Raw genomic sequence first — 26,817 nt, 5'->3', positions numbered from 1 at the left:
TTGTGTGCTTTAGATTCATAATGTATGAAAAACTGCTTAATACTCCATCAATAATTGAAACTTTGTATGAAAATTATTTGCAATTAACACGTCTATTGTAAAGATCTTGAATTATTCATTTCAGCTAAAAATAACGTCTCTTATCTACCACAACTTGTACAAAAAAAAGGCTATTTTAGTAATTTTTTTTCTGTTAGAAAATAAATGGTGTGACGTTCAAGTTTAAGGAGAACTTTCTGCAATGTTTAATCTAAACAACAGCATGTGTGGTTATAAAACTGTTTATTTTTAGGCAAGTGCATTACTAAATGTTTCCAGGATTTTTACATATTATATTCACAACACTAAAACATCTGTGAAATAGATGTGACTGAAATGAAACTTCCTCGGACACTTTCTCTAGAGTGCTAATAACTGCCTAGTAACATTTGAGGATGCTTATTAAATAATAAACACAGACATACCTCATCATAAAAGCAGCCGATAGACAATAAAAGAGGAGTGGTAATAAAATATACAAATGGCTTAGAATAAGGCAAAATCACAGCATGATATAAATCTTGTGGCTAAAGCAGGTACTTGAAAAACTTTGCTTTGAAAACGATAAGTAAAAATCAATAGCCTTATTTACAGGGGTTTAACAATCTAAAAAAAAGTCACATGAATAATCAACAGTTTATGTGCATGCAAATACCCCTTCCCCCTCCAACTTCTCCTGGCAGAAACTCTAATTGGAAAATCAGTACTATAAGTAAAGTGGTTAGCCTTCCCTATTCCCATTAACCAAACGCTGCATGTTACATTTCACTGGCAACCGCTGGCAAACCTCTAATAGATGCTTAAAAAATTAAGAGTTTAGACAAAACAAAACTGAAAACCCCGAGCCCAAACACCTTTAAATACAAGCCACATGATATACACAATGGCCACCACCAAGCTGCAGAATAAAAACCTTCCGGATCTCACTTTTAAAAGTCTTTCAAGTCCTCTGAGGTCTTAAACTTTCCAAATGATACCAAAATTGGTCCGGGGCGGCGAGGGGGAGGGAAAGCCCCCGACTTGTTTCAGCGTATCATACAATGAAAGTGATCATGCCTTGTTTTGTAATTCCACTCGCCAGTCCTTTTTTAACTGATATCTATGTGAAATGAGCTGAGGTTCACGGTCCAGTTAGGAGCGGATAATACATTCATTGTCCTGGCAGCAAACTTTTCCTCTCACTGGAAGAATTCACGCTTGCCACAAGAATAATAATTACAGAAAACTAAAAATGCACTTCTAACGAATTAATCCCTAACGGACAACACGCTAACGAGGGCAGTAATGATTTGAGGACTCTCTTCCTCACAACAGGACTTGCATCTTCTGCTACAATGGGCTATTGTGCATCCTCCTAACTCACTATACCTCTTATAGATTCAAGATGTCAAAGGTTGTCTGGCCCGGCTGACCATGACATGCTAGTTAACTCGTTCTACGGAGCACGATGGGACTTTATTGAAACTTTAATTGTGCCCAAAAGCAGCTAGAGCCAGACTATGTGGGATCTGTAACACATGGCTCCAGGTCAGCACAGCCCGGGAACCTGTTCTAACGCAAACAAGCGGAGGGAAAAGTTAGATCGGGGTCTCGGATGAAAGGCAGCACCTCGCAAACCGCGCTCCTCTCACACGTGATGATTTTACACCACGCCACGACCGCACCGTTCCAGGCTTTTTCAGGGATCGACTCGCTTTGTAACGGACTGAACTTTCCACCTTCCCTCTTTACAAAACACTACATGGTAAAAAATGCACGCGCACACGGACGCTGGAAAGCAGCAGATAAAATAAAACAAACTGAGCGCTAGGCAGCCGACTGAGACAAGTTACTCTGCACAACAAGGCTTTTTCAAACTACTTCTTTGCATACTTTTTTTTTTTTTTTTTCCCTTAAGGAGAATTGAAAAAGCTTCCCTCTGGAAACTGTAGTGCACATTAACGGTCTCCTGTTACACAGGGGAAAGCACACAAGTGGGACAAGTGTGAGGCTGCTCTACTGAGGAGTGTGAAAAAAATCAAATGTTAATTTGATAAATGTGAGGTCTGGGACATTTTGTCAAAGAGGGAGGGAAAGTAGAAAAGGGAGAAAAAAAAAAGCAGCCCTGCTGCCAACTCACCATCCACCAAGTTCTGGCCGAGATGTCGTAGCAGAGCTGCCATTTGATGGAGCCGTCGGAGGTTTTCCCTGCCATTATGCTGTCAGCAAGCTTCATCTGATGCTAACTCACGGGAGATAAGACACCTAATTGAGAAAACATTTGCACTGGCATGTTGGGCAACATGTAGCCCGGTCCATACCATATGGAATCATGGGTAAAAAAAAAAAAGTCTCCTTGACAATGAACCAATCTCTCACAGACCCAGTGGCAAGGTGAAGTGGAGATGAAAAGTCATCTGCTCCTAGCACTGTCTTCTCCTCTCTCTCTCTCTCTCTCTCTCTCTCTCCCTCTCTCTCCCCCTCTCTCACTCACTCTTTTTTTTTTAAATAAGAACCCACTGCTCAACATCAAAGAGAGGCGGTCAAAATTAGGGCTTCATCACTCAGATGATTTTGGTCTGCAAGGTTTTTCTTTCCTTTCCTCTTTTTCTTTTTTAAGAAGAATAAAGAGATTTAATAGGACAAAGGCAGGTAGTGGACTGTGGAGGGAGATCGCCACAGGCTATTAGCCTAAAATTTCTGCTTGACAGATGGAACTGCTTAGAGACTATCATGCAATGTTTTGGGTGTTTTTTTTTTTTTTTTTAAAAGACTTTCAGTCTGATTCAGTATCTGTTTATCGCAGCTACTTTTCCCATGTACGTGACTGGGGGGGAAAAACTGAGCAAAAAAAGAAAGATCGCATCTTTCTTTCTTTCGTAATTTTGCATATAGTAATTTAAGCAGTGAAAGGCAAAACAAAAGTATAAACTGTCCAAGTTAATTGCTCAATCCAGTGACAGACGCTTTCTGAAGGAAACAAATGATCTTTCATCTTTTTTTTGAGATGCTCAAGTTTTGGCTTTTTATTCCTTCTTGATTTTAGATATCAGATCATATTGTTTAACTGAATGACTGTTCATATGAAGGTTCAAAGTGCCCCCTAAGAACTGAAGAATTCCCTTTTTATATATTTGTAAAATATCCTTTTGCTACCATATTTTTTTAAACATGTCTTTTAATGTTACATTTCTTAATCCCATCAGGTGACAACCACCAAACTCACAGAGGTCTGTTTCTCCCTCCTGCAAAACTTCTCTGCCACGCTAAAAATTTACGTGAGGAATTGACAGATAACTTGGGAAAAGACAGCTCCAAAACAAACTGCTTTGAAAAGTTATGAAATCTTGTTACTGTCTAATATTAAAATCTTTTCCTGCCTAGCAAAGTCAGAGATAAGCATAGATTTTCTCATCTCATTTTCCCACTTCTTCTGGTGCACTGTAAACCCAACTGAAGTATTACTTTTATGACAGCTGACTATTAAGCAGGCAGTGAATGCTTTCCATTTAAATCACCCCGCTGTGTCACACGGAGCGACGGTTGCTCGGCTGTGACCACCACGCTCCCTGACAGGGCACTCCAGCCTATACAGGAGTGCCTTTCCTCAAGTGCTCGGGAAAATGAACTTCTGAACTGGCAAACTGACTCTCGCCAGGAATATTTCTTAGGGCTATGGAGCTATGGCTGATATAACTTGCTCACTCAGAAACAGCTACACTCTGCAAATCTTTTTGTGATTTGGACACAAGAGGAAAATGCGTTAAAAACATCCACTCAATCTTAAACAATATCCGTTTCTGTTTGTATCATAAAGGGGAGCTCGTGGGTGCACAATTCTTGTTTGGATTATTTTGTCTATTAACTGTTTAACTATTTGGCTACAGCAAAATCATAATTCCGGGCTGCACAGATTACAGAACTGCCATTCAGTACAGGACAGAACTAACTTTCACTGAGCTTCAATAATACCCTTGCATTTCTGTGATGTGCGAGATGATAAGCAAATGATTTAGTGTAAGCACGAACTGCTAGTGTAACATGCAGGGTTCGGGGGGTTTTTTTTGCCCCAGTCTTACAATCTGTGTGGACTACACATTAGTGAATGATCTATGCTACTAGAGCATCCCAGTTTGCACTATTAGCTCCAGATAGCAGGTACAATCCCACTGCTGTTTGACTAGCATGGGAAGTGTTAAGTTTTATTTCAAGTCCAGAAAAAAAAAAAGATGGACACTGTGCCAGGAACTGTCCTTGCTCTGGCTCGCCAAAGTATTTATTGCCTTCTGTTACTGCAGGTTTGCTAACACTACCTGTCCTTTCAGTGTCTCATTGTTTGTTGAAAAAAACCTCCCTCCAAATAATCACACAAAATGTAAAGCAAAACGCTTAGTAATAATCAGCCCTTGAATTGGTGTCAGATTCAATTTTATGCTGCTCTCTCTGCTCATACCTCTCAACCCCATCATCTTACTCACCCTGCTTATTATTTATTTAGTATTTCATACCCAGTTGTGCTGCATGTCATTCCAGGCAAGTTCTGATAAATCTGTATTCTATATGGGTTTTAGCACCTGATGCAGTTAGAGATCTACTGACAAACTTTCTCTGGATTGCTGTATTAACCACTTCTTCCTATACCAGCATATGCTTTTACCTCCCAATATTAATTATAAACACACCAACTAAATTTTTTTTTAGAACATACACTTTTCAGATTATGAATGACAGAAGCATGAAACCATTTCCTTCCTGACAGTGGGGTGGTTATGTGCAAAGAAATGAGGAGTGTTGTTGGTTAACAGCATTTTAAATTCAGAACAATTAGGTGCAGTTAACTTTGCCATTGTTCTTTCTGATGCTGGGGATGGTGGGTTCTTACCCATAGAGCAATTATTCCTTTCATAAGCGGCTGTTGTTAATAGCATTAAAACAAGATTAAATACAACATGTTAAATATTGCAATTATTGTGGAAAATAAAATTATTTGGTGAGCATAATAGGGAGCAAATCAAGCATTTAACATGATCCAGGAAATGCTACTCCAAACAATTGCATTTGTTTTATGCAATTTTTCCCCTTTGATTGCTGACAGATGCCGTTTTGGAAACAAACATCTAAGTAGTTTTCCTTCAATCAGGAAAAAAACCACACACCAGAAAATGGCTACATGTTTTGAATTTAACTCTTGTCAATCAGCATTCTGCACAACACTCCCTGTGAATAGTACTGGGACAAAATGATGCCTTCCAAAGACTAATAACCAACAAAGATATTTGCTTCTAAATCAGATCTGTTCCAAAGAAAGAAAAAGCCTTCGTGTGGCATTGACATTTGTGCAGACACAGCTGCAAAATAAAAATGCTTGCAGTATAGAGTGGTATTTCAAGTTGGAAATAAGTTAGGTGTATATGCTTGTGGGCTACAGGAGATTTGTTTTCTGACAGCCTGAGGCCTCAAGCAATGGGTTGAAGCACTTGCCAATTTCTTTCTGACTTCCTACTGGAGAAGTAGCCAACTACCCACAAATAGTTTTCCTAATTGTTGAGCAGAGTTACCTGCTGCAGCTCACACAGCGTGAGCAGGCCCCTCTATGTTCCCTCAGCCACAAGTTTGGATGGGGATATTGTTCCTATCAAGTGTAAGGAACCAGGAGAGAATGCTAAAAAAGGAGAATAAAGTGTATTAATTCAGACAACTGTATCAAGCTGGCATTTTACAGTCTACCAGAAACTGAATGCATGAGAGCATTAGAAATGTTGGCATAGTGGGTGGTTTCTCCAAACGTTGGCTTCTACTGTTCACGTTGGTAAAAGAAACGCGGTAGAGCTGCGGGCAGCTCCCAGTGCCAGACACATCTTTAAGATCTTAGACCTCATTTTTAGATTATCTATTACTTGCACAGTACCCATAGCTCATTAACCCTCTCTTTATTCCCTTTGCCTCCCCCTGTTACTCCAGTTGCAATTTCTGAGAACCTTTTCAGCTCGTTGCAACAGTGTGATTTAGATCTGTTCCTAATTTCGGAGGCGTTTTCCTTGGGAAGCCTCAACTTTGATGAGTTACGAGGAGGATTTCCTTATCTCGAACAGCGACAATTAGTTCAAGTGCCACGTGAGAGCAGGCAGTTGATTTTTGGGCAGCCTCTGAATTCATGCAAAGTTGCTGACAACGAGTATGTTCTAGCTTTTGGAAATCCTATAATCCTGGCTTCAATCAAGAGGATCTGCTGTTGCTGAAGGCGTAAACAAGGAGGGAAGCAGCATGTGACCGCTGCTACTGCACCTTCAAGGACTCCCAGAGCCAAAATGAGTGCAATAGTAAAGCTTCTACTGGTTGCTTAAGGTTGCACACACATTTTGGATGATCTTCCTGAACCCAGGGAAAGTAGTCCTTTGCCCTCTGGAGGAAAAGTTGGGTTTGGACTCTGCATTTCCCCCTGTAGCTCTGTTGTGTGTGTTTCTCCCTGCTCCCCTCTCACTCCTCTGATTTTCTTCCTACCATCTGTATTCCCCTTTTCCCTCATCTGAAACAAGCATCAAGATCTTGTTTCTGACAGAACGGTCTGTCAATATGGAAACACACTGACATCACAGACAGTGCTGTGACTTCATGTCTGAAAGAAACAGGAGGAACAGATGAAAGGAGTGAAGGCGAAGGAATGACACATACAAACATTTTTAAAAAATAAGTAAAAATTCCTCTCTATCAACCCAAAATGCAAAGGAACATAAACCAGATTTATTTTTAAGTCTAAATATAACCATTTCCTAATCTGTGACCATAACTCGGTACAACATTTCAACATGCTCTTCACCCATGAGAGGTCCCTGTCCCCCAGGAGCATGCGCTTGGCTGGCTCAAGGCCTGTGTGACAGCCAACATGACCTCGAGAAGGACTGAGCAGGGTCTAAAAAAAAACCAGAATCAAGCAGATATACTGGGAGAAGCTTTTAGAGGGAAAGGAGGAATCCTGCCCTGGACCAATCTGTACCATCTAAGTAAATGCAAATTCATAGAATTATAAATAAAAGTATTCTTCGAAATCACAAAGTCAGTTTGGATGCAGCAGGATCAAATGTAGCATTGCCCCAGTGGGGTGGGGATACAAAACATACACAGAAAACACTGAGTACACAGAGGTGGAATATCACCTTACTATGATTTTCTTTTTTTCTTCCTAGAATGGAATATTAACAAAAGGGCCTAACCACTCTTTCTATTACTAGCACAGAGGGTTTTTGTAGAAGAATTTGGGAGGAGTTTAAAGCCCCACACTTCCTTTACTACTTGAATTATGTATTTGAGTTCCAGCCTTAAAGGGCATGCAGAAGATACTGCTTGCCTGCCATCTCCAGAGCCACTGCAGACCCTTAATAAGGAGATTCATAACTAGTAGGAGAGGAGCTCAAGAAAACTAAAAGGTTAATATATTCTAACTAGATGTTGGGTATAGAATGTCAGATCTGTCAAATTTCATTACAGTTTGGTGCTCAATGAAAAAGATTTGATTTCTTTTGCCACTGTCCTACTATGTTCAAGTCACACAGTGCCAGCAGCAACCAGCCAACGACCACAGGCTGGCACTGAGCGGGCCCGAGTGGGAAGCCAGCCGCAAGGACCATCTGTTTCCGATTTCTAGCGAAGCCAAGATGTGCAGTGAAGTGCATTCCATTCACCCAGCCAGCCTTCTCCCTGCTCAAGTTATTAGTGTTACAAGTGAAATTATCTTTTCCAAACAGCGGGGGAGCTATAATCCTTATGGAACAAGGCTTTAAAAAAAGGGGAAAAAAAAGGAAGGGGAAAAAAAAAGAAAAAAAAGGACAGAAAAAAGGTCCCCCAACACTCCCCCCTCTTCAAACATCTTTTGTCAAAGTTGTCGATGACACTGTTTGTAAATTTAATTGCCATGTTCACAGGTTTTATAATTTTAAAGGATGTTTTATTAAGAACTATATTCTCTAAGGGAAGAATGTGTATGTCAGTTCATGGGCTCTAATGTAATAAACCATTCAAATATATTTAGAGGGTTATTTATGAATAAAGTTAAAAATGACAAGATGAATGCTCATTTAAGTCTCTCTAACATGAAGTGCCTTGAAAAACATCATAGGTTTAGAAGTATAATTTAAAGTGCGAATGCATAAACAGCGCTAATTACATGCTACTTACATTGTTTCAATATGTAATGCATATGTTTAACCTCGCAGCGGAAGGATTGGTCTTGGCACAGCATTCATGGGGATTTAAGGGTATGCTAAACTGATAACTGTAGAATGAGCTCTGACACAGGATATTGGTCTCCTACTGTTACCTAAATGCCAGGTGAAACCAAAGGATTTACAGGAGGACCGGTGGAAAGGGGGAGGGGGAAAGGAAAAAAAAAAAGGCAACACAATGAGGTGAAACTGAGAAGTTTATTTTCAAAGGGGGAAACATTTATCCTTTGACACCATTCCATTCCGGTGACTTTATTTCTAATATACCATGAGATTAATGATGTGCCTACTGTCACTGTGTCTGATGAACACTGGCAGAGCTGTGGAACAGTTGCTCCCTCTACTATTATTGGACATATTTGTAAATTGGCATCTATATGATGAACTCGTTCCGTGTGCCAGCCAATTGGAAAAAATCTTACTCAGGAAGACAGAATTTTTGTTTTCCTATTGAATTCTATATAATCCAGTTGGTTTAAGTTTGACTGATACAAAATTTTTTTAAATTAACGATGTTTGATAGTTTTCATGTCATATAATATTCTCAATATGAGTCTTACACAAATCAATTGTAGATAATTAAGGAAGTAAATTATCATCAGGCAAAAGATCCCTGACATACCAGAGGTGAGTCAATATTTAAGTCTTTGCTTAGGGAGGGTACAATTGCTGAATATTGCCATAATGATTCACTATCCCATCCCTAAAGGATTTATTCTTTCAAAAGTAACACCATCCTAAACGAAAATCCAGAATAGCTTGTTCCATTCATTTTCTTAGTCCCTTTCAATCCGTTTTTACAGGTCTAAAACTATTGCCGTGGGTGGATGATGTCACACATAAAATGCAACTGTTGAGTCACCTGAAACCTAATTATGAGATGAGCTCCTTCTTTGGGTTTTATTTTTTCTCTGTATCTTCAGAGGTGCAACTGGACACTGATTATCTCTGTTCCAGGACGTTATTTGACCTATGGCTAAGCTGATATTAACACAAATATAACCTCATTCCAAATTTTCTGTGTATACAGAAACATCTGCTATAGCTGCACATGTTGCCCATCTTTAGGATGCCCTGTTTTGCCGTAAGTAAAATATATTTCAGGCTCTCTGGTGCTGTGAGAAACGACCCTTCTGGATTTCTCCATGCAAGCTTGCTTCCATGTAGGTCAGGAAGAGAGGGTTTCAGAAGGACCCAAAGAACACAAATGGAAACTGAGGGAATGGCTCCAGCCAACTTTAATATTTGAGATCCACAGGGAGTGGGAAGAGAGAGAGGCCAGCAGGTGAGAATTTAGAAGCTCTGCACATTTCTGTTGTTAAGTTTGTCAGACACAGGATGCTGAGTGCGGGTGCTTACTGAGCCCACGACTATTTGTGCAGGCACAGGTAAGTCTCACTTTCCATTTTGTAGGTAATGCCACAGGACTACTTTTGGATTCAAAGATTGCAGTCTAACATGCTGTAGGAAACTAATCTCTGAACTTATCCTTTTGATTTTTACTTATTCTTCAATTTTTGGGTAAGGATTTACTACAAGTGGCTCACAGTGGGGAAAAAAGATTTTATTGTTAACCAGGAGGGACAGACCAGTCCTCAAAGTCTCTCTGGAAATGGTTTCTTGCACAAGACCCACTGAGTTCAGCAGTGCTGGTGGACTTTCAGGCAGCAGTGCTAAATCAGTGCCTTTTATCATCTACAGCTACATAAAAGACTGAGACTACTCCTTCCTAATGAGAGACTTCTGTAACACTCTCTGCTTAGGGCTATTCTTAAGGAATAGTGAATCCAAGACAGATGTGGCAGTGACCATCATATTACTCTCAAAGACCAAATCCCTCAAAGCAAAGGAAATATGAACAATTAAAACAATAAATACACTGAATCATAGGAATTTCCAGTGCCCTCAGTTCTAACTCCAGTTCCACACATTAATTTGTAATTCTTGAGCCATGAATAAGTAAATCCTCTTTTGTTTAGAGAACAAGATTAAAATGCTACTAATATTAAAACCACTCCTGTTTTCTGGCTCATACATCTATTTAAATACCTGCCTATTTCTTTCCTTCATCTCTTGAGTGTCACACTTGTTCTCCTGCTAATACCAGCTGACTGGCAGCCAGCAGGCTGAGCACCGCAGGTAAATACCTAGAGAAGTGCTTTGGCAGGGCTGAGCTCTGTGTAAGCAAATTTTACAAGCAAGTCAGGCATAATCTGTTGAAGTGACTCTGGATTACTGAATATTTAAGAGCAAGATAACACTTTTGTGACCATGAAGACATGTTTACACTCCTGTGTAATCTATGGGACTGGACATCACGGAAGAGAAAACTCTGGATGTAGTTTATTCAAAACACATCACTCTAAACACCACCCTCCCCCCTTTTTTTTCCCCTCCAGTTCACTGGTCATAGAGACAAAGGAACTTTGGAAATGAAGTCGCAGCACTTGTCTTTTCTAGTGTGGCTCCTTATATTTTTCAAAGCAGGTTTTAAAAATCCGCAGGAATCTTAGCTGATAATAAAAATTAACACACCAAGAAGGGCAGAAAAAATTTCAACTAATCAAGTTGAAAATATGCCATGAGTTTAGAATTTATGAAAATTGATTACTTCAAATATTTGAAAATCAAGTCTAATTCAACACATAGTGTACTGCCAGCAAAGAGGATGTTATGTAGGGATTCTTTGATATTTTTTCTTGTATCCACTGGACATTCCCATTAAAACAAGGCAATATAACAAATGTAATTCTTTGTTGCCTTAATTCTGAAGACCTGACCTTTTTCTCATACTAAAGGGCTTTCTTTTGCAAAGCGTGACTCTGGCTGACAAATATGAAAGAACTGGTTGACATTCTAGGACACAGAAATAGAAGGATGCAGGGATTGCAGAGCGTCCCCTGGTACACCTCCATCTTTTCCTAATGCAGGGATCCACCAATAAGAAGATGACACTTCTGTCTATCAAGGCTTCTTTAGAGGGGATTCAGGGCAAGGAGCAATCCTGGGAGTGGGTAAAACAGGAGTTGGCTTTTCTCCTTGCACCTCACCTGTCCCTTACAGGATTTCTTGCTTCTCTGTGCTGGCAGGAGTTTGCACGAACCCAGAAATGAGTCTGGGGGCCGAGCTTTTATCTTCAGAGATGTTGCTTGAGGAATAGCTGTGAACTTGTCTCCATGATTGGGATCAAATGTGCTCAGTGCTAAAAAGCTCAGGAATTAGTTCAAAACGTACTTTGAAGCCTTCCTGGTGGGAACAGCTGGAATGTGTGTCTGTGTCACCAGCTCTAATACTAGGAGCACAAACACAAGCTGAGTCACAGTGGACGACAATGCTGCTGACAAAATGTTTTAAACTCCAAACTAAAACAACAATGGGATTATTTATGGACTGCAACTCTTATTTTAATGTCAATAAATGTACTGGATAAATTCCCCTTCATTAGCTGGAAACCTCAGAAGGAAACAGAAATATTCTGGTAAACCACAAGCTTGTTCTTAGCAAATAGATGGCTACATTTCCACTGCCGAGGCATAGCCAGACTGTTTCTGCACTGGGATAATAAATCTCTGGGAGTGAAAAACAAAGTCTATAAAAGCGAGACCTACAAAGTAAGGGTGTGAGACACATGGCCCTCAAGCCTCCAGAGGATGGCATTAGAAAGTATCAAGAGTAGTTTTTTTTTCCTTTTTATGAATGGAAAAGATGTTTTCCAAGCTCTACCGTTCAACTCAAAACAAATGGTTGGAACGAGTCCCTGTCACTATGGGAGGTGTTTGCTCTCTTATCTTCTGGGCTGCAGACAGCCCAGACAGGGTGAGTTGCTTTGACTGCTGTGTGCTGCAAAATAGGAAAGAAAAAAAAAGAAGAAATAATGTGTTACACCTCCCTGATTCCTGAGATGTCTGGGGTGCAGAAGGAGCTGTTCTTTGTAATACCTGGCTCCATAGATATGCATCAGGCCGTGGGATGCACCAAATACAGGATGCTCTAGTGCTTCCCACCCAGTCTCCTGACACCTGCTGGTCCTGGAGAGAAACAGAGGACCCAGAATTGCCACTGGGGCTCCCCATCAAGGGAGAAACTCCATCAGATCAGCCAAGGTCAGCTTCCTGCTCCTTAAGAGTGCTTTTCAAAGGTAGACAGAACAAGGCACAGCATCTTACCAAGTAATACTGATATCTCCTCATATTTCTAGAGGGAATAGTTTCATGTCAGGATGGAAAATCCAAACATCACAGTCACAGATTGCTTTTTCGTTCTGCTCCTCGGCACTTATCTGACTTTATTTTTCCTTTCTAAATCTGTGGGTTTATATCTTATCCTGCACCTAATGGCTTGTAAGCTATTTCCAAGATGGAAAATGTGGTATTCTCTTATCTGTGCAGCATTTTGTTTATTTATAGCATGACACTAATGACACTTTGAATTTGCTTCTGAGTTTCTTTCTTATTGTAAAGACAATGCACACAAAAAATTGTGTCTGGGTCTAAGTACATTCTTAACCCCATTCAATTTATTTCAGGTTCTGAGTCCTCAGGGAAGGGGACCAATGACTAATAAATCAGGTGTTTCTTCCTTCACCTACTGGGATCAATAGGAAGCAGAAGAAAAAAGTTTTTGTTTGCGTGAGATAATGCAGACAAACAGCTCCATGTAGTGGGTAAGAGCATATTTCACAGACCCTAAACTTTGCACACAGGCTCAGCTTATCAAGAGTAGCAAGACTAAAAACCTGTTTGCTAAGAAGGGGATACAGGGGTACAAATATGGTTTGCATGTTCTTGGAAGGTACATACTCCCCTTTTTATTCAGCATTTTATGTAAACCTCATACTGAGTTGGGCTTCCAAACCCACAGTACTTGAATATGTTCCAGATGAAGCAGAAAGACAGAGGGGCAAGAGAACTCAGCACCTTTATGCACACCCCCAACCCCCTCCAGTACCATCCAGGAATGGATGGTACTTTGCCTAAAATATCTCATTTTTTCTTTAAAATAAACACAGAATCAGGTTCCTCCTTGTAATTGCTTCACCACAGAATATGGTGATCACCTTCCTAAAGGGAAACAACATTCAATATGGCTTATTTGTGTTGGGAAACCAGGGCTCTGGTGCATCATCCAAACCATTATTCCACAGTGGATTAACCCAGACAATACTTATCAAAAATGTCACACCACAAATATGAGCCAGGAATACATTACTGGGAAAGCTGCCTGGACCAATGTAAAATCAGAGAAAATGGGCAAGTATTATGTATGAACATGGCAAAACCCTTGCACAGTCTGTGAACATACATCACTATAACCACTTTTATATTCATTTAAACCAAGTAAAAAAATTAAGGAAACTAAACCCTGTCCCCTTCAGTGTCTCATCAGATTGCATTATTCTGACAGCTCCACAGGAGCCCAGTGGCTCTGCACTCATATTCTCCACTCATACCTCTGCCAGTATCTCCCTGACAGCAGTCGCATGTTTCCATCCTCCCTGGGGATGGGACACATTGCAAGTCCCATCCTCTCACCTCTGTCCCCTTGTCCTACTCTTTCTGCACTTCATTATTTCTCAGACCTGCAGTCATCAGTTTCCCCAGTCTAGATCACCTTGCTCAGCAGTCTTAGCTGCACTCAGCAGCAACACAAGCTTATCCCATAGGTATTCCCTTCTCTCCACATAGCCAAGCTTCTGCTCAGACCTCTCTTGCTCCACAACTCTGGCCTCTTTTCATTCTCAGCCTATTTCTGGTTTCTTTTTCCTCCCCCTTTCATTCTGTAACTCCTTTGCTCTGCCCCAGTGGAGTTCTCTGGTCATTCCCACACCCACCTCTGTGGCAATCTACAAGTCAGAAAATGCTTGATTCATCCCACTTAGCTGGGACAATATAATACAAAGACATATAGAGACAAATAGAGAAAGCCAGATGAGTTCACTAACCCCTGTGCTTTTTGCCTTCTAACACACCAGATTATTTGGAGCAGGGATCTTATTAACTCTATTTATACTGCACCTAACACACACAGGGGCCATGAATGGGGATTTGGTTTCTGGACAATTTCATTCTAGAAAATAAATTTTATGCTAAATAAATCCCTACAGAAAAGATACTGATAAAATATGTCTTGTTCTAGGATTTAATAACAAATGTACTATTTGGTGCATAATAGGCAATTCATTTTGCTATGCATTTACTCTATTTAGAACATAAAGCACTTAAGGATATTTGGAGTATGCAAGACTATTAGAAAATCAATTTCTATTCTGGTTTATAGCCCAACCACTTAAAGTCTTAATTTGCTACAATTCACTTTCTTATATTCTGACTCGGTAAAGTGGATCAGCTACCTCCTGAACTCTGGTCATATGCTTGTTAGAGCTAAACTATTTAATTATTGTCTACCACATCCACTCTCTCCACTTGCTTATTGCCTACATTTATGCATTTGCAGCATCAGTTCAGGTTGTTTGCACTTGCTGGAGAACCTGCTGCCTCTTTTTGCGAGGTTTGGAGGAAGGAGGCTTGGGTTTCACTGAGGGCTATCCCATTCCACTTGACAAATAAACAAACAGCAGAGTAACTGGCAGGAAGTCATGTCCCTTTGGTGAGCAGGGCTCCAGCTCAGCAGAGGGCAAACCAGGCAGCATCATTTTCACTCCAGCACAAAGTGTCCATTCTTGACTCCTTGACCAAAGGAAGCAAAAGCAGAGGGACGGCAAGCACAGCACATCTGCAGGGCTGGATTTCACAGGAAGTTATGCAGCTCCTCCACAGATAAGTTTCACTGAAGGACAAAGACTGATTTTGTTCAACGCTCCGAGAATGCTGCATTGAACCTGGAGCTTTTCTTTCCTTGAAAATGAGGTTCAGAGAGCAAAATCTAATTTCTCCCTCAGCCTTGTTTAAATTAGCTGCACAATTTTCATATCAGCCCTATACTTACCACATGAAAAAAGCTTAAAAGACACCCACTCTTCTCCAACTAAGTTTACATGTTTTATGTATTGATTTTAGCAGACTACACACAAGTTGGTGCATCCAAGATAAATGTCACAGCAACAATGACTAAACCAGTTAAGTGAAACTTAGTCTCTGATCTAGAGCTACCTTAAAGCTTAAGAAACAAAATATTTATGACCAAGAACAAGACAAATGGTGCAATAACACATTAGCAGGCAGTATTGTCACTGATTGCAAACATATTTTGGGCTTACATATTTCATATACACCCTGACCTCCAAGGCATTCTACCCACTACAATTGGTTTTGCAGCAGCTCAACATTTACCAGGAGATAATGAGGTGTGTTTTTGCACGATACAAGCAGCATTAGATGTAGTGGGAGCCAAAAACATGATCATATTAAAAGCAAATAGCAGAGCAGATTACCTCTTGCCCTCTCTTTTAGCTTGAGCAGCATATTCCAATAAGTGCAGAAGAGACACTGTCAAGCACTTCTTTATAGTTTCATTTTGTTGGTTTTTTTTTTTTATTTCCATTGCTTGCAATGCCCTTGCCCTCTTTAAAAGCTGCAGAATAAAATTCCTTTCTCAGTCAATTTTTACTTTCTCCCTCAGCAAAGAATGACAAGGGATTAAAAAAAAAAAAAAAAAGCTCAAACCTCCAAAAGAAGAATTAGGGATAAAGGTTAAAGATAAGTTTTCATCAAAATTTAAAGGAACCACTAAGTTCAAAAGAAGGTCATCTGCCCTGCTCCTAATTATTGCTCATTTCCACTGCACCCAGCTCTGGGAAAATAGTGGAGCATTTTATAGCAAACCATAGCTAACAGTGAGCACAGCCTTGGACACTCTGCTCTTTAAGGAGGGCAGTGGGATCTTTTCTCAAAATATTTCTTAGGCATTTTTGGATCAGAAGTTTTGAAACGTGATGAAAAGAAGGTTAACAGCGGTCTGGGGGAGGCCCCTGGATCTGAGCAGTATCACTATGGCAGCTCAGTGATGCATACCCTAAGAATTCCCCTTGGTGGCTGCCTGATCCAGAGTTGGGCCGGGACTGGAAGTAAAGGTTGTTTGTACTGGCTCAGGGACTGGGAGCCCCGTGGGGCAGATGGGATCACCTGGGAAGGTGGGATGAAGGCTGTGTGTTTACTCTGGCTGGGCACTCCAGCACTGGAAGCCATCCCCACGAAGGAGAAAATATCCAGAGCCCCTGAATTTATAGGTTGGCAGCCTCCAATTTATTTTTTCCTAACTGCAGTTGAAAAACTGTCTCTTGGTGGTTATTGATAGAAATTTTCCTTCAGTTTCAGGACTGATAAGATTATTATTTTCTCTGTTAACTTAAAATCATATTTTTGCAGACTGTTATTTAAACACTTGACCCTTGGTGCTGTCTATCACATAGAGGAGCACTCCTTATGATTTAGCATAGAGTTTGAACATGGCATTCACAATGGTGCACATTTCTGTATAAAACATATAATTTACATGTGCTGTGGGACTAAATTTCATTTAATCGCTTTCTCTCGTCATGTATTCCAAGAGTGTAAAACAGCAGCACGAGGAAGAAAGATCTCACCTCCCCACCTCCCTGGCAGCACCAGTGATTCAAGAGTTAATTGGATGACATCACATCAGTGGTTACTCTCCAAAAATAGTTTGCTCCCTTGTGTGACAGTGGGCATTTGGGTCAGCAGATGCCATAGTGGCAGTGACAAAAAGCTTTGCCTGCATCTTATCTGTCCTTCCTGTAAACTTCACCAAGATTCCTTCTTTTATCCTTTTCTCTATGGATCCACAGGGATGCAGCTCAGCTCCCCAATACACTGAGAAGGCTGATTTCTCTATCCCAAACTCTGATATATTCAAAATGAATCCAGAAAGAGTCAGAGACTGATTCACAGCATAGATACATTTACAACAGACAAACCCCAGCCTGCAGCTGGAGTTACTCTTTTGCCAGAGGAACAGACAACTGCTATTCAAGGAAAAGTAGCACATCACCTTGAGAAAACTGTTACATAAAACCCCATCTTTCTACCTCTGGATAGAAAACAGCAACTGGCTGTCAGCTGCCTCCAGAAGGAAATTAGATGGAGGATCTGCTCCAAGATGGTGCTTTCTGATCCCACCTCTGATCACTGTGGTGGCCTAAGCAAAGCCACTGTCTCCTGCTTCCTCCTGTCCACTCCAAATTCCCCAGGCAGTCAAACTGCTGTGGATGTGCAAATAGTTCAGGAGCAGCAGCCTGGCCAGCAGGTGAAAGAAATTACTCCCACTACCTATAGAAAACACAGTCATGAGAAGACATATGGTTTGGGACATATGGTTTGGGACATATGGTTTGGGACAGGGAGCTGCTATGAAACGCACAGGGGGCAACTGGATATTTTCCTGTTCCCAAGTATCCCCCAAACAGTCCAAAACTTTGCTGTTTGAGAAGATATGCAAAGCAGAATGTAATTCATTGTGTCCAGCAATAAACAAAATATTAAGTGCATTTTTAATGCTGTAAAACCTTTTAAAAGACTTTTAAACCTTTTACTGTGGGACATAATTAAAATTGTTTTGCTATCTGCAACAGGCCTGGCCTCCAATCTCATAATTAAGCAGTCACAAATTGCAAAATTGGTTTGTTTGGTTCCCACACCACACAAATATTGATAAAAGCTTTTTTTTTTGTCAGTTAGTGCACTATAACTTACAGGCTCTGGGCAACACAATTTGCCCAGTTTGGAGCTTGAAGACCACATCCGCATCTTGCCATGTTTTCCCCACACTGGATATTTTACTCGGTGTGTTCTCTATGGTTTCAGTGGCTGCATGCACTCAGATAATGTAGCAGCTACAACTTGAAATAAAAGATTTAAAGCTTGTTAAGCATAACGGATCTTTTCCTTTCTTTACAAGACAGAGGGTTATACTTCCTGTAGCCAATTATGCCATCTCTAACCACTGCAAGGACTCATAAGCACCAGCATATGCAGAATGACTGGCTACATTTTGTAGCTCAGTTCTTACAGATACATGTCCTGCAGACCAGAAGCACCATATGCTCCAGGAAGCAAGTGCTGGGGCTTCTGTACTGTCTCTCCTGTTCCTCAGGCTACTCAAGTGCCCTGTATAGCCAGAGCTGTTCACATAAGAAGTATGTACCTTGTACCCATGGGAATTTTTTATTCAGTGATAAATGTATTATCTATAACAAAAAAAAAAAAAAAAAAAAGGCAAAAAAAAAAAAAAAAGGCAGAAGATTGTGTGTAAGCCATTTAGGCAGGTTCTCTGCAAGATTTCCAGTAGTAGCTTTTGGCACTACCAATCAGCCAGAATTGCTATTGCTGGAAATCTAGTTCCTTATGAAAAAACCCCCCTAGATTACAAGGGTGAAAACAGAGCTACATCAGAAATACCTAAGGAAAGGGAAGCTGACATTCTCTCACAGGTTTTCCAGACCATCTAGCAGCAAGTTAATGCTTAAGGCCCCACAGGACAGTTCACAAAGATTTTTGCTTGCTGTCAGACACACCATTTAACTGAGGCTTTTAGATCCCAACTCTGAGCAAGGGTCTATGTAAAACATCAAAATCCTTGGAGGATCACCAGGAAGAACATAAGGAGGATACAATTCTTCTATGTACTTTTGTGGGTGATAGTGGGAACAACAGTCTGCTCTTTGAAGAGTAGAGAGACTTCACAGTCTGTATTTGTACTTATTTTCCAGCAGGATTTCCAATGTGCCCAAGACCAAATGTCCAGACTGAGTATTTTCTGGAAACAGGAAACATCTCAGTGTTGAATACCATGTCAGGGTGTCTCATCAGCACTCAGCTTATGAAGTGGAAGTGAAGAGGAGAACAGAACTTGTCAGCAAATGGAACTGCTTGGGGAAATAAGCAGTGAGACTGTGCTGCAGGGTGCTCCAGAGGCTGATTAGTTCAGAAGGTTACCAAGTACAGTATTTACGAGTATTTGCTTAAACTCACTCTTCAGAATCAGGCTCCTCTAAAGTTAATTCTCATTCTCTCTGCATTGCCTCTCTACATTAAGGTATATGGGCAGCTTGCATACTTAGTTACGAATGAAATAGCTTTGCTATTAAAAGGCCAAATTCACAATTCTGCTGCCATCTCTATGGCTACAAGGTTGCACTTTCAAAAGTGACAAAATTAGACTTTGGCTATATCTATATAAAATTATTGCCTTATGAGAGGTGATTTGGATTTATGCTGGTGCAAGCTAAATTTAGCCCTGAAGTTGATGTTTCAGGGATTTTAATGAAGTGTTAATTTTATATTGCTTAAAATAGAATTGGAAAACACCTCCTACCCAATTTTTCTAATATTTAGGTTAGTATGTCTGTTACTTTGTGCTTTAAATTACTGGCATTTGACTTGTGGTTTTGGCAGCTCTAGTCTGCTTCCTCCAATTAACAAAGAATGAGGAAACATTTCTGTTTTTAAATGCAATTCAATATGGACAATGTTACATCAGTTTCATCCACTGAGAAATGCAGACAACTTGTGTACACCCAGAGTGATTCTGCTGCAGAAGCATTGCTCTGTAATTGTCTCACATTTGCTAAAGCCCTGGTATTAATTCACACTGGAGCAAAAACCTGATCACAACAGGCAGGTGAGATTGTCCATGTGTTCCTGGCAGAGGCACAACTGAACCTGTGCTGCAGCAGTGCAGGTGTTGTGCAGCCACACCTCCCACTGCACCTGCAGTGCTGTACCAGCTCTTGTTTCCAGGCCACCACATTGTCTTGGATGAAAAAATTCCGTCTCCAGGGAGTGCTGGCATTTGGAGTTTTGCAGTTTGTGCACAACAGAATTGCCTTCACACCTGAGCATATAACTGTACATGTGAGCACTTAACTACTGCACTACTACATGCAATCTGCAAAAGCTACACACTACGTGCCACTTGCTGATCACCAGTAAGTGGCAATTCTAGCCTTTTGTTGACACTACTATTTTAAATTAACTAAACTGACTGGATTTACAGGTTCTGGATCCAGTCAAGGAATGAGCAGGCTCTAAAGAGGAGTCCCATATAACTGACAAGTGCTCTGCCACTGCTTAGCACAAACAATTCCTGTTACAATCAAACAGTGTCTTGGTGGTCTATATCAGCATTTAGAGGACCTTGAAACCAGCATGTCTCTGCCTCCAAATGTTCCTCATAGAGCAAGAGTGCTGAAATTCCACAAATATCCTCTTTGAGACACTTATTTTGTCCAGTTTCACCTTTATTTCAGAGGGGGGCACTTCTAGACTTTTCTATGCTCTGAGCAAAGATTAAGTGCTTCAGAAAAATACTTCTGTGCTGCTCTGCCTGCCTCCTTCCTGCCACTACAGCACACAGGAACTGGACTGAGGGCACAGCACTCCGCAGGTAACATCAATCCTGGCTCTCCCTGTCAGCCCCAGTTTATGTTTTGAATGCTCTGTGGTTGTGAGCAAGGCAGGAGGTGCAGGGTGCAGAGGCACTCCCACTCTGCCACAAAGGATAATTCCCTGCTCCCGGGCACTCTGCCCCCTTCAATCACTGCCAGCCTTGGGGGGTTGGCTATGCTTCAGCTCGCCTCCAAATGAAGCTATGGAGGAGGATCCAGGAGATTCAGATGGTGTGGGATGGATGTCAGCGAGCTGGGCCCTCAGTAATTGATGGTTCATAAAGATTCTTGGTATCCAAAATGAGCCTGGTTATGTGACAACATCAATCTGTTCCAGGGGGTGATCAGAGGCAGGTGAGAGGAACAGGTCTGTGCCATCACTCTCCAGGAGGTGCCTGGGGAAAGGTCATGGCCAGGCTTCTTCCAGGTCTTGTTACTAACCATAACATCCCCTTTGTGCTCTGACAGTAAGTGTAAATGGCCCCAAAAATCAAAGGCTTGTAAAGGACAACAGAGGTCAGGTATCCTAGAGCCAAACTTCTCAGGTTTGTGTCAACTACTCCAGTCCTGTGCTAAAAGTGCAATGTCAGACTAAAATAATGAAAAATGGAGTAGAGTTTTACTGAAGTAAGGTCATTTTCATGGTGGTGTTTGTCTGAAGTAGGAATGACCAAATCATAAAAAACCTCCCAAATCTTGAGGATTTTTTCAAGGCACTTTACCAGTTTAACCACAGAATGAGATGTAAACATGCATCCAAACTTATTTGTGTGGAAACCAAATGACACATGGTTTTTTTTTCAACCAGTAAACAACATTCAGTGAGTAACAAGCAAGAGTTAGGTGTGTAAGAAATATTACTTTTTCAAGAGTTACTGCACTTTGTGGAAAGAAACTTCATTCAGAATTGAATTTGGTTCACTTCATTCAGAGTTCTCCCCCCTCCCCCTTTTTCCAACCAATATTTAAATGTATTACTTAAGAATTAAAACATCTCCTCACCCCAGAAGAAGCTTTTTTACCAATAAAGATCCTTTTCAAAACTGCTTTGTTTAAATGAAGAAAAAGAAAAGATGAATAGACAGATAAATATCCTCCAGTAAGAAAAGTTAATAAGGAAAATGGTTCTAATATTTCTTTTTCTGATAATGGTGCCATTGTTTTGATTGGAGAGGCAGAAGTGAAGCATAGACTCAGTGCTGCATTCCCATGACTAAATCACCTGTAAGATTGCATTGTGCATTTGAAAGCTCTTTGACAGGGTCTGTCCCAGGGTAGCTGCCTTCGCTTCTTTGATGCGGTTAAGCAAGCTTGCACAATCATGTAATGGATTAAATTAGACTTAGTCTTCCTTGCATGTTTTATGTGAGGTCTGGGTCCACATAATGGAGCTCAGCAGCATCCATTCGCAGTGAAGACACCTGAAGACATTTTACAGGATGGGCTTAAGTTGAAGAATCAAAATGGGAACACAAACCTCTTCTTGTACAGAAAAAATATGCTCTGTTTTCAGTGACTTTACTCTTTTTTTTTTTTTTTCCTTGCTACCTTCTGAGCTGGAATATTTTTTCATTTTCTACTATTCCATAAACACCTTCGGAAGTTGGGAAAACAAACAAACCCCACTTCACTTAATACCTCAATGTATTATCCCAATAAGGGGTTTTGAGAGAAAAATGAAAAGATTGCAAGTTCTTTTGTGTCACCAACAATAAAATATTAATTCCTCATCCCTGGAAGAATTCAAGGCCAGACTGGATGGAGTTCCAAGCAACGGTCTAGGGGAAGGTGTCCTTGTCCACAGCAGGGGATTTAGAGCTAGATGATCTTTAAGGTCTCTTCCAACCTAGGCCATTTTAGAATTCTGTGATTCACATCACTGTTGAAACATGGAGCTGGTAGGAGGGGAAAAAAAGCCCTCACAAAAAAGTTGCTTTCATCTTTTAAATTTAAATTGTATTTAATGAAGACTTTAATGAGCAAATGAAACATTTTGTAGATATTTGCTATGACATAAAATAGACTCAGGGAATCCATTTCAGGGAAAAGATACCCTTAATCAGGCAGTCAGCATTTAATAACATAGCAGAGGACATAAGCATTTAATAAAAAATAAATGTAATAATTAGGCCTCATTTTTTACTACCTGGCTTGTATTTAAAGGTCTGGTCCAAGGTGCAAATGGAAAGTTCCCCTTTGATTTCAGGAGACTTTGGCTGTGTGTTGCTTAATAACAGCTTTGCTAATGAAGTGTCTGTTGGTTACTGAATGTGACACATTTCCTGGCATTTTAAAAAACTCTTCTAAGTATACAGAAATTGTCGACACTTGGAGTTTCTTAAGAACGAGGGGGAAAAAGCAGCAGCTGACACTATGTTAGCCAACAGAATTTCAAATACCTCTCTACTCATAACATATCATGTAATAAATACTTTTAACATTGAAAAGGGGGATTTTTGCACTTAGCCCTGGTAATGACCAGTGCAAGGGCCTCCCTCTACTCTTACACAACCAACCTGCTTGGGCTGCACCACCATTCACATCCCCTTTTCTTCAACTTACTGTCTGCTTTGTTTTGTTCTGAACAAAACCCAAAAAATTCTTGAAGTTATTTGGGTTGAAACTGTAAACCACATGAAACCCCTGCTATAACTTAGGTTTGTTTTTTTTTCCTAAGCTTAGTCAGAATTCTAGCCAAATTGGCAAACACGATCAGAGCTTCAGGTTGGTGCTTGTGAAACAAAAATCCCCCCCAAAATCTGAAAAAAAAAGTCACTTTTGCCTTATTTTGGAGATTTCTGTGGAGAACATTAAACAGCCCTGTGTAACAGGATTAAAATAAATTTAACTTCCAGGGTCTGAAATTTCTTCCTGCAGGTTTAATGACAGTTTTATTAACATAAGCTGATGCAGGATTAGACTGTTAAATATTTAAATCCCAACACTTCCTGAAATTAAGATAGAAAGGGGAAAATTTCAGCCTGTTCCTTACCTAAAATAATCTATTCCACCGATGTGCTTCTATGGTCCACTCTTCTAATAGGTGATTTAGGAAATGGGATATGGAATCACTAGTTAATTTACTTTTGGCTAAATTTGCCCAGAATACTTCTGAACAATTAGCACTCTGGTCTGAAGGACAAAATTACTCTGACAAAGTTGTGCCTAGGGGCTGCTCCATGACGTGTTCAGAGTCCAACATTTTTAGTACATGTCTGGAATTGATAGTGACTCAATACACAAGGATATCCTTTCATATTCATTTATGTGATAACCTCACTTCTGTTGGCACAGGAATATGTTGTCTTTTAACCTGACTTAAGGAGCTGGCCCTAGAAATAGTCTTCATCTTTTTGGATAGCAAGTTGGAATCAAGATTATTTTGACAGATGGCATCTAGCCTGTCTAATATGCATTTTACCTGCTCCATAAATATTGATGACTTTAATACATTTGTGTTCTGCCATATGCTTCTTAAAGGTACACTTCCAAAACTTGACTTGGTGTGTGATTTAGACAGAATTAATCTCCATTTTGTAGTACTATAAATGAGATCACAATCAAATGTGTTGTGTCTGACGTTGGAAGATTAAAAATGGTGTGTGTGAGGGTACGGGGGTAACACCAGCAGATTTACATCCTATTTCCTCTCAGTCCTGACCTCATGGACATTACAAGGTACAAGTGGAATATGCCTTTATAATATAAACCTTTTAAGGGATTTCTGGACAAAGGGAACCTCCTGCCTCATGAGGTCCTGCCACTTGAACCACATTTAAAGCATTTTTTCTCTCTCCATTTAAAAACCCTTCAGCTCTGTCACCTCATGTGAGTGCCACATAAAACGCCTCAAAGAAAAAAAAATTGAAAAGATTAGATGCCTACTAAATCAGGTTTTTTAGAATCACAAGCCTATGAGCATCTCATATGCACACTGATATACAATACAGGTATTCCTCTGCATAAGCCATTGAAAAGACACTGCTCCATGTTTTCTGGAGAAGGACTGTCTGCTTTATGCAAGGCCAGTTTCTTTGAACTCAGTTGTTTCCAAGGCAGATGGGGTGTACAATTAGCCCTTTTATTATTAACACTGCTTTCCCTCTTCTCCACCAAGGTTACAGACTCGTTCACAGGGCCGTCACCAAAATGGGAGCAGGGCCAGGGCTGCTGGCAGGAAAAGGGGCGATGTGGGCAAGCGAAAGCCCAAGATCCATTCCCCCAGGCTCCTGTGGCCTTGAAAAAAGCAGCACTGCTTCCAACGGGAAGAGCCTCATGCCCCACAGCTGGGAGAAGTTGGCTTTGACTCCCAGCAGTTTTTCCTCTGTTGGATTTGCCACCTTGTCTCATCAAGCAAAAAAGGCAGCCTTAGCTCTGCCCCTCTTCACATTTCACTGCTGCTGCTTCCTTTGCCCACTCTAATCAGAGATTGTTCAAATAATGCTGGGGACAACCTCTGTGCATGTATTTGTCAAGGTATTCTACAATACAGCTGAACACAGCAACACACAAAAAATATGGCATGGCCTTCATAGTAAACTGTAGGAAATCAGAGCAATACTGCAAAATTTCATAAAATACTAAATAATGCAAACTTACATTTTTGCATCAGTTTGAGAAGATATGAGGATAACGTGTTTACAAAGAGAAAGTACTTTTAAACGGAATTGTGGGATCCCAGTGAAAAAGATTTTTCTCAAAAACAATGAAAAACTTAAAAAAATTACAACAATATAATTGCAGTTTTCAAAGAAAATTGTGAAAGATAACTCTCTACTCTGTCAGGTGCACAATTTTTCTAGCTATTTTCAGAGAAATGAGAGATTAAAAAGTCAGTTAGAATCATAAAATATCCTGAGTTGGAAAGGACCATCAAGGATCATTGAATCCCAAGAATTATGATATTAGCATTTACTAATATTTCCCCATATTTAAAAATATTTCCTTTTTTCTTTTGTTTGGTGAAGTAATCTGCTGTTAATTACTTTGCTTTACAAGGGGGAAGATAGTGGACCATAGCTCATCAGTAAAGGAAGGAAAAGAGAACTAGAAAACCTGCTGAGCATATTTGCAGGAAGCTTTGCTTGATAAATAATAACCACTTCAGGGCTCAGCATGTAAAAGGAGAGGTCAGTGGTCTCTCTGATGCTCTGGAACATTAGTGATGGCAGAGGCTGTTTGTTGGCACTGAACTCACACAGGAGCCACATCCAGCGTGGTACTCACAGTAGAAATACAGGCAGATCAGTGGTGCAACTTTGCTACCCCAAGTTTATTACAAAAGGACTCCAAACACTGTACAAAACCATCAGGAAGGTTTCTCTGCAAAGTATTTATCTAAACTCTCTTCAAATTAAACAAATCTTTTCCAAGTCTTTTTTTTTTTTTTTTTTTTTTTTTCCCACAGCCAAATTTCAAGAGGCTTGGTCTGTGTCTGCTCTCATTAGTTTAAATTCACTTGCTCACAGTCAGGATGTTTCCCTGGGCACTAACTTCCCACATGGCAGTGCCCAGCAGCCACACAGGGTGGTATTTATCAAAACTTGAAGCTATGGAGACAGCACAGTCCTGAAATTCGTGCTGCTTGTAGAGGGGCTGGGCCATGAAGGATGTTTTGCGTAAGATTTGGTTTGCCTGGATGGAGTTTAACTGGCCACTTGATGAGGTAGCAAAGGCAAACTGGCAAAGGTAATCTCAATTTCATGCCCACTCACAGAAGTGATACTCCATAAATTTAAGTTTGGATGAGGCTCATTTGACCATACTATTAAAAAAATATTTGGAAGAAAACCAGCATCAGCCTGTGCAGGGTTCAAAGATAGGTCAGATCCCTGCTAGATATAAACCAGCAAAGAGTCCCTGGCTTTTGTGTGCTCAAATCAATTTTCACCAGCTAGGAATACATCCTGGCTCTGGCTGGATGAGGCACAAAGGAAAGCCAGAGACCACAAGAAGAGCTGGTATTTCTGAAGCCAATAGTAATCTCTGGTTTAGCCCATAAGAGATGGCTGAGAGTCAGTCCTCGGCTGGAGCAGAACGTGCTAATTTGGGCAGGTGCTAAAACACAGGAGCTTGGCAGCTGTGAATGGGAAAGAGAAAAATGAGTGCTTCTCCAGCTTTCAGTTGTGATTTGACACCTCTAAATGTGGGCAAAGGCTGAATCAATTCAGAAGCTTAAGTGTTTGGTCAAACCAACAATGCATAAAATAAGGCAGCTAC

At 40.5% G+C, this 26,817-nt stretch overlaps 1 long non-coding RNA gene across 1 annotated transcript in view; it reads right to left on the bottom strand.

Moving 5' to 3' along the window:
- Window positions 1-265: 265 nt before the first annotated feature.
- Window positions 266-26,817, bottom strand: part of LOC138114296 (uncharacterized) — a 35,827-nt gene continuing 9,275 nt past the window's right edge. Inside the window, exons 2-3 of the long non-coding RNA XR_011152582.1 lie at window positions 2,159-2,283; window positions 266-1,809 (exon numbers count right to left, since the gene is read on the bottom strand). This is a non-coding gene — a long non-coding RNA (uncharacterized lncRNA). The remainder of the gene's footprint in view (window positions 1,810-2,158; window positions 2,284-26,817) is intronic.

The sequence above is a fragment of the Aphelocoma coerulescens genome, chromosome 8 (assembly GCF_041296385.1).
Source record: "Aphelocoma coerulescens isolate FSJ_1873_10779 chromosome 8, UR_Acoe_1.0, whole genome shotgun sequence".
Classification (NCBI taxonomy): domain Eukaryota; kingdom Metazoa; phylum Chordata; class Aves; order Passeriformes; family Corvidae; genus Aphelocoma; species Aphelocoma coerulescens.
The sequence above is the reverse complement of the archived record's forward strand: the minus strand, read 5'-3'. Positions and strand labels throughout refer to the sequence as shown.